The sequence below is a fragment of the Odocoileus virginianus genome, chromosome 23 (assembly GCF_023699985.2).
Source record: "Odocoileus virginianus isolate 20LAN1187 ecotype Illinois chromosome 23, Ovbor_1.2, whole genome shotgun sequence".
In the NCBI taxonomy this organism is placed as follows: domain Eukaryota; kingdom Metazoa; phylum Chordata; class Mammalia; order Artiodactyla; family Cervidae; genus Odocoileus; species Odocoileus virginianus.
In genome coordinates, this window is record NC_069696.1 from 19698372 (window position 1) to 19708501 (window position 10130).

General features: G+C 48.0%; 1 protein-coding gene across 2 annotated transcripts in view; it reads right to left on the reverse strand.

The window, feature by feature from the left end:
• The window catches only part of GRIN2B (glutamate ionotropic receptor NMDA type subunit 2B), a 483052-nt gene extending 474040 nt beyond the window's left edge, over positions 1-9012 (reverse strand). The window contains exons 1-3 of one of the 2 annotated variants that reach the window (XM_070453649.1): positions 8927-9012; positions 8337-8567; positions 6902-7339 (exon numbers count right to left, since the gene is read on the reverse strand). The gene's annotated coding sequence lies outside the window, so the exon portion shown is untranslated. Of the gene's footprint in view, positions 1-6901; positions 7340-8336; positions 8633-8926 lie in introns of those variants that run through there. The other variant, XM_070453650.1, reaches the window with a different exon arrangement.
• Positions 9013-10130: the final 1118 nt, after the last annotated feature.

Here is a 10130-nt window from a genome sequence, read left to right on the forward strand (position 1 = left end):
GCTTCAAAATGGTGCCTGTGGAAGATAGTTCATCTCCAAGGTGCCTGTCAGCATTAATATGCTAATTATCCCATTTCTTTCATACATACACACCGACCCCCCCACATGCATTACTGTATCTAAATGCACAGACACATACACTGCATTTAAGAAAATCTTTACTGTTTGGCAGGTCAGTCCTTGCACAAACACGCCCATATGGACGCAAGTCTAGTGTGTGTGGGGTGTGTGTGTGCATTCGGAAACACACAAAAGACACTGCTCTCTAATCTAAAATGACCAGACTAAGACCCCTTGGCAGTGGGAGGGTCGACCCAGAATATCTGGGCATTCTCACGGGGCACAAAGGGCTCTGGGGAAAGGGTTAAAGATATCAGCTAAGCTCCAGGTTTCTCCCAAGCCTCTCTTCTCCCCTCCCCGAACAATGCAGCTTTCATCCAGCCCTTGTTGTGAAGTCCCGTCTCTCTGAAAGAAACAAGATCCGATTTCCTAAGAAATTCTCACCAGTTGAAGCCCCAAGAGGGTCTCTATAAAGTCATAGGGAAAAAAAAAAAAATAGTCATAGGAAATTGAGACTCGACATGAGGAGATTTGTGGTCTGAGTGAGGCGGTGAGCAAAGCCACAGACAATGGCGTGTGTGGAGCGCGGTGTGGCTGTTAGAAATCACGCGAGTTAACCAGTCAAAATCTTCAACGGTCCTGATCTAGGAAGCTCTCCACGACAGACGACAGATACCTCCCCTTAGAAGGGCGGACCCCCAGTAGGGTCCAAAACTGGGCCTCTTTTTCCTTCCAGGCCTGCCACTCCCTTGGGCCTGGCCCCTGGCCCCTGCCCCTCCAATCACCTTGAAACGAATGTCCCACCACCCAGCAGTGGCACCTGCTCATCCACACACCCTCAGGTGTACGCTCTCTTTATATGTAGGTGGGTCTTCAGGCTGAGCTTCGGTGCCTTTTGCTAATGAAATGTATACAGACCATAATAATCCAGAGAAAGGGTCAAAGTGCAGGGAAATGGGTAGAAGGACGGGGCGCAAGAAGAGGTGCAAAGAAGATTTAGTGGCACATTCGTTTCCAATCCATCTCCCCTTAGGCTCCAATGCTACACTGAAGCAGTAGCTGCAGGTGTCTTCTGAGCATGTCTACACCAGGACAGCCCCATGAGGAACACTCCTGAAACAAGAAGCCCTCTAAAGAGGCCACCAAAGCACTGTGAATGCCCTGAGAGCAAGTAACTGAGCCCCTCTTCTTCCATCACTCCTCTTCGCCATTAAAGAAAGCAGCTAGTGTCTGCCTGGCCTGGCCTCTCTCTGCCTCCCTTCCTCTAGAAACACATGGGGCTCGGCCGGGCCTTCGTTCCCAGTAGCTTGGCCCGGGCTAGGATCCAGCTCTCCTTGGCTACAAACCAACTAACAGCTGTCCCTTTCTTTACAACGGCCATCAGCAAAGTTAGTAGCAAGCCGTGGCCTGAGATGAAGATGGTGTCATTTGCTCATTCCAGAGGCAAGCCTAATAAACAGGGCTAGGATTCATTAACCGGAGAGCCGCTAAACCAGAAAGGACTCTCTCTCCTCTTCTTTCAACAAGACCCTCACATTATCCTCTGGCCTCATCGTCTGGAATCTGAAACTCCTAATCACTGAACCAGCACACTGACGTGCTGATCTTCTCCCCAAGTTAAGGGATGTGAGCGAAAGCAGGAGGCATGCCCCGTGACGACACCTGCCTCTCCATCTGCTCTCCACCCTCCTGAAACGACCATCCTCTCCTTCTTCTAGGAAACTCCTAATTAAAGATGTAGTTTAAACATCACCACCTCCATGAAGCCCACCTCTTTCTCCCAGGCTGCTGTCCTTTACATCTCTTGCCCAAGGACACAGTGGTCTCCTTACATGTCTCCCCCATTAAATCCCCAACTATTGGAAGGCACAGCCAGAGCTAAACTTTTTTCATGACACAGTGTTTGACAAAAATTGGTTCTTAACACGTTTGTTGAATAATTGAGGAGAGCAAAAGTCATAAAAATAAATGACGTTAACAGAAGAGAGTGTGAAAGAAAAGAGACAAAGAGATAAATAAACTCAGAAGCTGGAGTACAAGAGGGAGGAGAATCAGTGATGAGAAGAACCGGAATAAGAAACCAGAGAGGACCGAAGGCAAAGAGGCAAATGACGTATGTGGGTGGAAGAGTGAAGGAAGAAAGGACAAGGGTGAACTTAAATACAAAACTTCCTCTCTGATTTTTTTCTTTTCTATTTTTAAGAACAAAGCAGAAAGGCTGGAAGTCCCCAAAGGAACAGAAACAGATGTGGAACTGACAGTGTTCACGATGAAATAGAACTGGGTTCAGGAATGATGTAGACCCATGATCCATGGTCAAGTAATTTGGGCATCACCTGGGAGATGGCTAGAAACGCAGAATCTAAAGTACCAGCCCAGACCTACTGATTCAGAATGGACATCCTAACAAGGTCCCTGGGTGGTTGTTATTCACAATAAAGTTTGAAAAGTGCTGATGGAGACATCTGAAATCCACAAATAACCTCCACATCTCACTCTGTTCAGAGGAGCAGTGCACAACGCCTTGGCAGTAAGCAGCTACCCAACTTCAACAAATCACCTAATGTCCCTGGATCTCAGTGTCCATCTATTACGTGAGGTCAGAGAAGATGCTTTCAAGTGTCGCAGAGCTCTCATCCTCTTGATATCTTTTAACATCCTAACTGTGAACCATTCCTAAACCCACCTGAACAAATAACAAGTAGCATCTTTCACTAATTAATATTTCACTTCTTCTCTCCACTCATTCACTTACTATTTTCCCAAGTCTCTATTATGTGCCAGACACTGTGTCAAGTAAAAATGATTCCAAGGTGAATAAAACCCTCCCTGCCCTCAAGGGGCTCACAAACTTCTTAGGGAAACAGGGCATATAAACAAAAGTTTATAAATAAAGTGTACTGATGGTCATCTGCAAGCACCAGTGATGAAGAGAAGGCAGAGCTTCCTGGGGTAGTCACAGAGGACTTCAACGACAGGTTACATAGGCACAGGTCCCTTCTCTGCCAACCTCAGCTGAAAGCAGTGGAAAGTGAAAACACAAAAGTAATATGGTTGGAAGTTATTGAGGACCCAACTGCAAGGTTCTGAATACACCTCTCTAGGCTCACAAAACCCTAAGAGCTGATCCACACCATGGATCTTGTGTCACGGCTACAGGCACCTGATTAACAGCCACAGGTATGCTGTAGAAACCCACCTCCTCTGAGTTATGCCTGCTCCTTCGCATTCCATCTTCTGCAACCTTCTGAAAGATAATATCAATTCAACCACTAATCTACTCTCCCTGGAGACTTCTTCTTGTGGTTGCAAAGAGGAGATGCACTTTCATAAATGTGAACAATTCATTAGACCAGTAACTCTTTGGATTCATATTTATTTACAGAGAGAGCGGATATTACGATCCAACTGTATGCACGGTAGCAGAGACAGCAAATGTAGTTCACTGAAAGAAAGAAATTTCTAGAATTCTTAAGGAGGGTGCAGAATGACAGTGAGGAAAAGGAGCTTATCCACTTCTGACCCCAACAAGTTAGCCAAGATGAGCTATTTTGTCAGCCCTACTATCCATCACTACAGAGAGAAGGCCATCATTCAGAACAATAGTTTCCCAGCCTTTAGAATGACGAGCTCCACCTGGCTCCTATAGGCTGCTATTTTGCTCTGGTTTCTTCACACACAACCTATCCTTTCCCCTGCCTCCTTCTCTATTTCACAGTCTGTAAATATTAACTAAATTTTTGCTTTAGCCTGTCAGAACTAGTCGATATGTTATCTCAGTTTTCAGATCCTTGAACAAGAAAATAGGGGGGGAAAAAACCTCTATATCCTGGGTTCATCATATTCATGGAGGAGATGGGAGATGGTTATACAAGGAAATGATGATGTGGCCAAGGACTGAACCCCGCTCAGTCCTGTGTCTCCACTCATCCCACCAACCAATTTTAGTCCATGTGTCCACCCCCCAGATGCCCACTGTCCTCCCCTCCACACATACACAAGTCTGGGTGCGTGAATGTGAAGGTCAAGGTTCTGAAACCATATTTCTGGAGGTGAAGCAGGAATACAAAATCAAAGTACCTGCTGTTCATCCCTTCACCAGAGGAAGTCTCTCTTCTCTCTCAGCCTAAAAGAAAGGCACTGGGTGTGCAAAGTAGTGACTGGAGGAATTTTTTCCCTTCCTTTTCTATCATGTCCCCTCCTTCCTTAGTCTCTCTGCCTCTATCCCCCCTGATAAATTATACAGATAGAGTGGCATAGCAAGGCTCTTCAGACAGACAGGCTTCCCAGGAATGGGACCAATGGAGAGAAGGAACCAGATGCTCCTGGGCACACCCTGCCCCTCTCGTTGCTTCCAGCATCTATTCTAAGCTGCCACATCGTCCTGTGTTCACAGCTCCATCATGCTTTGCTACACCTGAAACACACACTCAGAAGACACCATGTTGTTCTGCATCCCTTGACATCACCAGCCTAACCTCCTTAACTGTGCTTTCCTGGGAAGCCTTTATTTCCTATTAATTTTTGTCTTAATTGCATATCATGGAGGCGCCTCGATTGGAATTCAATGTGCTCTTCCTCCCACAGCAGCCACATTTCTTTCCCATGTAGCCCACACCATCAGGGGAGTTGACAGAACGGAAGAAGACAAAATAGAACCCAGTCAGCATTTTGGGCAGTGAGGGGGAAAAAAAAAGCGGGGGTGGTAGGGGGAGAAAACATTGGCTCGGAGGCAGCCCAGAACCCCACTGAGTTCAGGGCATCTGCTCTCAAGGACAGGGACACCTGCCTTCTCCCAGGGTCTCCAAAAGGGCTTTGGATGTGGAAAGGCATGGACCACCTGTGGTGACTCCTCCCTGAATCCCAACAAGCTCTTTCCAGATTGATCCCATTCTTCCTCTTGGTGGCTTTCCCACCACTCAGTCCTCCCTTCCTCCCCGTTCAGTCTCTAGTCCTTTGCCCAGTCCTAGTGCCAGCTAAGGATGGCCTGGAACCTGTCTTCACCCCATTGGCATTCAGGGCAAATGGGGCTGAGACTTAGATCGAAAGGCCTCCTGACAACCCCGTCACCAACCAACCTGATGAAGGACCTACTTGGCGGGGAGCACTCGTGGTGGCCTCAGAAATGCAAACGAGGCTAAGACCCATCTCGACTAGTTCATCCTACCTAGGGGATCATTGCACATGGAGTTGCTATTGTCACCCAGACCTCTGTTCTCTTTTGAAGTCAAATTCCGAGTTCATCCTCCCACCCGAAGGAGCAGAAGCAGATGGGGAACCACTCAGGTGTCTTCGGTGAGCGCACACTAGATCACCCTGGCTATTTGTAGACATGGCGAGAGCGTGGCTCCAAGTGGGATCCCAACCACCATGGTTACAGATGAGAGTTGAAGCCAGGAATGCTCAGAAGAATGAAACCTGCGGCAGGGCAGCAGTGGATCGGATTCCATCCATTCTTTCTGGACAATGAAGAACTAACTCTCCTCTAGAGTGATGTTGAGTGATAAGGACCTTCTAGGACTTCTCCCACATCCCTTTAGTATTTTAGATTGTTTCAAAGTATTATTTAAAAATCACTGGAAAAAAGATTTGGGGGTGGAATACTTTCAGGAAGATTATTGGTACTAGTGACTCTGCTACATTATTTTGAAAATCTTGTTCTCAACCCGATTCCTACCCTTGGGTGCCTTTGGAGTTTGGGAATATATGGTCAGTGGAGTAGCCATCTCCCTTGGCCCTCCAGCCCATGGGCGATCTTATTTCTTAGTAGTCTTGGATTGCATGAGTGGCTGGCTGAAGAGCCATTAGCTAAGTCTTTTCCATTTCTCCTGCTATTTCTCTTTTCAAGTCCATGAAAATACCGCCAAACCACACAGCTAATATTGTAGAATTTGATGAGAGGGAGAAAAAATATAAGCGCTCATTCTCTTTGGAGGGTCCATGGCTAACCCAAGCAAACTGCACATCTCTTTGTTCAACACAAAGACTCACGTGTCGAATTCTGCACCCCTGCCACACACAGCATTTTAGAACTCTGCAAGATAGCCATTTTGCAAGAGTGTGGAAGTAACAGTTTGCTTGGAGGATGTGTGGGTATAAATAGATGTGTAGACAGAAGGAGAAATTTATAGCTCAAATATAATAGCACACCAAAAAATACAAATGAAAAAGCAGAATACTGACAGAATTCTTTCTTTCCGAGCCTAAAATTTGAGTCCTCTCAACCTGCAGCAGCCTCCAATTCCAGGTGTTCTGAGAGCAGGCTGATTTCCCACCTAGACCTGTCCCTCTGCAGTAGGCCTCCCGGGATCTCTGGCCGAGGGTCAGCATTTAGACAGCAAGTGGACTTCGGAGCAACAGCTACAAGAACCTCATTCATCATTTCATTTATTAAAAAGGGCATAAAAAGGATGCCCAGGAAGGTAGGGACCGGAGCTAGAGAGACATGGAAGTGGCAAGGGGGAAAGGCAGCCTGAAAAAAAGAAGAAAAGCTTTCCCGATTCCCATCAAAATCAGAGCTTTAGCTCGAGGTGAATAAATTTGCTATTTGACTTGAAAATCACACAGGTCTCCCAGCCCTTCTGCCATCCAACAGCTGTCCCTACATACATCCACCCCCATGCCTCCAAAAAAACCCCAAACCTGTTTGATGAGGCAGGAAAAGAAATAACATGGGAGATCTCCCCCTTTGTAACAAGCCTTTTCCCCCACACAGCATTATTTGAGTATCTTGTTACCCTTTCTTCCCCCCCAAAAAAATCCACTTGAGGGACTTGAAGAGAGAGATAAACAAGGAATCCCTACCCCAGGTGAGAAGAAAATGAAATCGGATTTGCCCTACCTTGGTTTGTAGAAGCCAAACCTCTAGATGGACAGATTAAGGGAGTGAGCATGGTGGGAATATCCAGTCGCTTCTTCTCGCTTGCATATCCACATAAGAAAGACGAAGGATAAAGAAAAGGAAGATCATTTAAAATCCAATTCAGCGTGAATTTTGTTTTAATCTTGTGTCTTGAAGAGATGCAAATTCAAAGAAAAAAAAAGATGGAATTCAAAGGTAAATCAGGCTATGGAGAACAGCTCACAATGCAGAATCCAGAATGATTATTCCGTGTGCATGTGAGGTTAGTGGCCGGACTATTTTTTTTTTTTTAAACAATTCTTCGGGCAATTACGGTTTTTGGTTTTTGGAGCTTTAGTGGAGGAGGCTCTGTGTAGAGAAGCTGGGGACCGGCTCTGTCCCTCCGTGGAGCGTGGTCATTCCCAAAGCGTCCCCTTCCTAAGGGGGAAAAAAAGAGATGGTCAGGGTTTGATTCGAGTGTCCCCCAGAGGATGAGAAAAATGCATTCCGAAAAAAAAGAAATCAATTCGTTTTAAGGAAAAGGGGGGAGGAAACCCTGCATTTCCCACAGAGTGCACACCAGAGGAATGGAAAACAGCTGGCATCGGTCTATAAATAATTCAGAAAAGGTCTGGCTATACCATTCCTGGGACAGGCATGGATGCGAGGTGGGAAAGCCAACCTGAATGGACGAGGAGAGAGGGAGAGAGAGGGAGGGAGCGAAGGAGCGAAGTGGGAAGCAGGGAGGGAGAAGCGGCTCCCTGTAGCAATACACACTCACACACACACGCAGAAACACAAGCCCCACTTAACTCGCCAGCAACTGCGGCCCCCAGCCCCATCTGCAGTGCTGCCGACATTTCTGTCTCGCCGTCCCCATCGCCTCCAGCAGCAGCGCCTCCTCCCACCCCGGGCTGGTGCTCAGTGGGTTCTGATTGTGCACCGGCTGCACACTGGGCATTCCTTGGAAGGGGCACACTGACACGCGCGCGCGCGCGCACACACACACACACACACACACACACACACACACACGCCCCCGGCGCGCACGCGCCCCCGCGCGCACACTCACGCCGCCGCCGCGCTGATGTGCAGCGCACGGGGCTTCACCTGCAACGTGTCTATTGGACGGATGGTCGCGGCGCGCGGCTCCGGCCCCGGGCACCGATGCCCAGCCTCTCTGCTCGGTAAGGGGACGAACCCCCGCAACAAAGGACCAGAGAGTGCCCTACCCCTCTACCCTGAAAAATCTTAAAAAAAAAAAAAAAAAAAAAAAGCCACGTCCAAACGAGCAAGTGCCGGTTTCTGCCGGCTTTAAGAGCCTTACTTAATAACCAGGTTGGTCAAGGGCTCCACCGCCTCGACTCTTTATCTTCCTGACACCCCCCAACCCCCCAAACTGAGACAAGAGACTCCAAGGCGAATATTTACGTACCGGTTCGGAGCTCCCGAGCGATTGCAGGGTCTCCGGAGAGGGGGTGGCTGGGGATGGAGGGTGTCCCTTTCCTGCAAAGCAGGATTAATTATCCGTCTCGAAGGGTCTTGAAGTTCACGACTCTTCTTTGCAAAGCAAAAGCAAATGCATCCGGACGCCAGCACTTCTGGATGGTGGTGCTAAAAAACCGCCCGGACGAGCGCTTGCGATAGAGCAAAGCCCCGAGATTTCCTAGAGGTGAAGAAGCCGAAGGAAGTGGGTTTTTTTTTTTTTTTTTTCAAAGGGGGTGGGGGACCTGCCTTTCTCCAAAAAGGTGGGGGGTGGGGGGTGGAGAGGCAGGAGCCCAGATTCCAGTTGGTGGTGATGGGAGCCGGGGGAGGGGAAGCGGGCGGGGGCCGGCTATGTAAGTCAACCGCGCGGCAGCGGGAGAGGGAGAAGAGGACGAGGGGAGGATGGGGAGAGTAAGAAAAGGGGGGATTAATCACCGGGGGCGGGGGCAGGGCGGGAGATCACAGGTCGCCTGGTCTGGATTTGGGTCTCTCACTCAAAAACGTGCCACACACACACACACACACACACACACACCCTACCTCTCACACACTGCCCTGGTGGGCGGAGAAACCCACGAAGCTGGGGGAAGACGCCCGTGCTCCCAAGGTGTGTGTGCGCGCGTGTCCTCTTTCTCCACACCCCCCACCCCACCCCACCCCCAAACCCCGTCACCCCCTCACTCCTATTGCTAAGACTCTGGCGGAGGCAGCTTCCCACGTCATGTGCTGGGGGAAGTGGGGTAGGAAAAGGGGGGAAACGGCTTAACCCGAGTCTGTGGCGCCTCCTGCTGGCCGGATTGGGGAACAGCGACGAGGAAGGGCGGCCGAGGGGTGGGGGAAGCGAGACAGGGCCCCCCCGTGGGCGGCCGGGCCCCCAGCGGGTAAGCGTGTCCCCGAGGCGGGACTGCGGTTTGCAATTTAAGATCCTGGCTTGATTGTCCATAAATCAGCCTTGGCTTCGTTAAGTGCCCGCGTGCTGCAAACAGTTGAAAGCCGGGTTCTTGCCTTCAAGAAGCTTAAGATCTATTTTGAGCACAGGAGGCTGACGCGTTAAAACAATGGGGAAAGAAGCAAGGCAAATGTAATTAAGGGCTAAATTGTATAGTACAGATTACATGTGTGGTTTGCTGACTGCTAGTGAAGGTTTGAGGAATTTGGAATTTTTTATTAAAGTAGATGCTGGTATTTAAAGACTTTGAGAAGATGAGACAGATGAATAATCCCTAAATAAAACTAGATTTCAGGCATTTGCAAACCCACCCTCTTGTAAAAAGCAAACTTATCTATTCATTTCTCTCTCTCTTAAGCTGCTTTCTATTTTAACGGTACTTTCACCACCTGTAGTATTGTTTGTTTTTAATATTAATATCATTGTGTAGGTATCATTTTTATTCAGATCAATAAATAAATAAATATTTATTTATTTATTGTCTCTTCGGAGATACAGAATGTTATGGTGGTAGGACATTTTCATTTTGGTGATATCATGAGTTTCTCACCCATTTCTGAGAAGGAGCCACACACACACACAGGTCACCATCCTATGTGAAGTGTTTATACCTAGTAGCTGGGCGCTTTGATCTTTGTAGAATGCAGTCCTATAAACCAGACCACACCCGCAATACATCTGACCTAATTCTTTCATATTTCCTAATTTTGATAGGCCAAATCTTTGAATGTAAAATTTTTAAGACAAACACATAAGCATTATGCAAAAACACAAATACACTGTGTTCACCTGCAA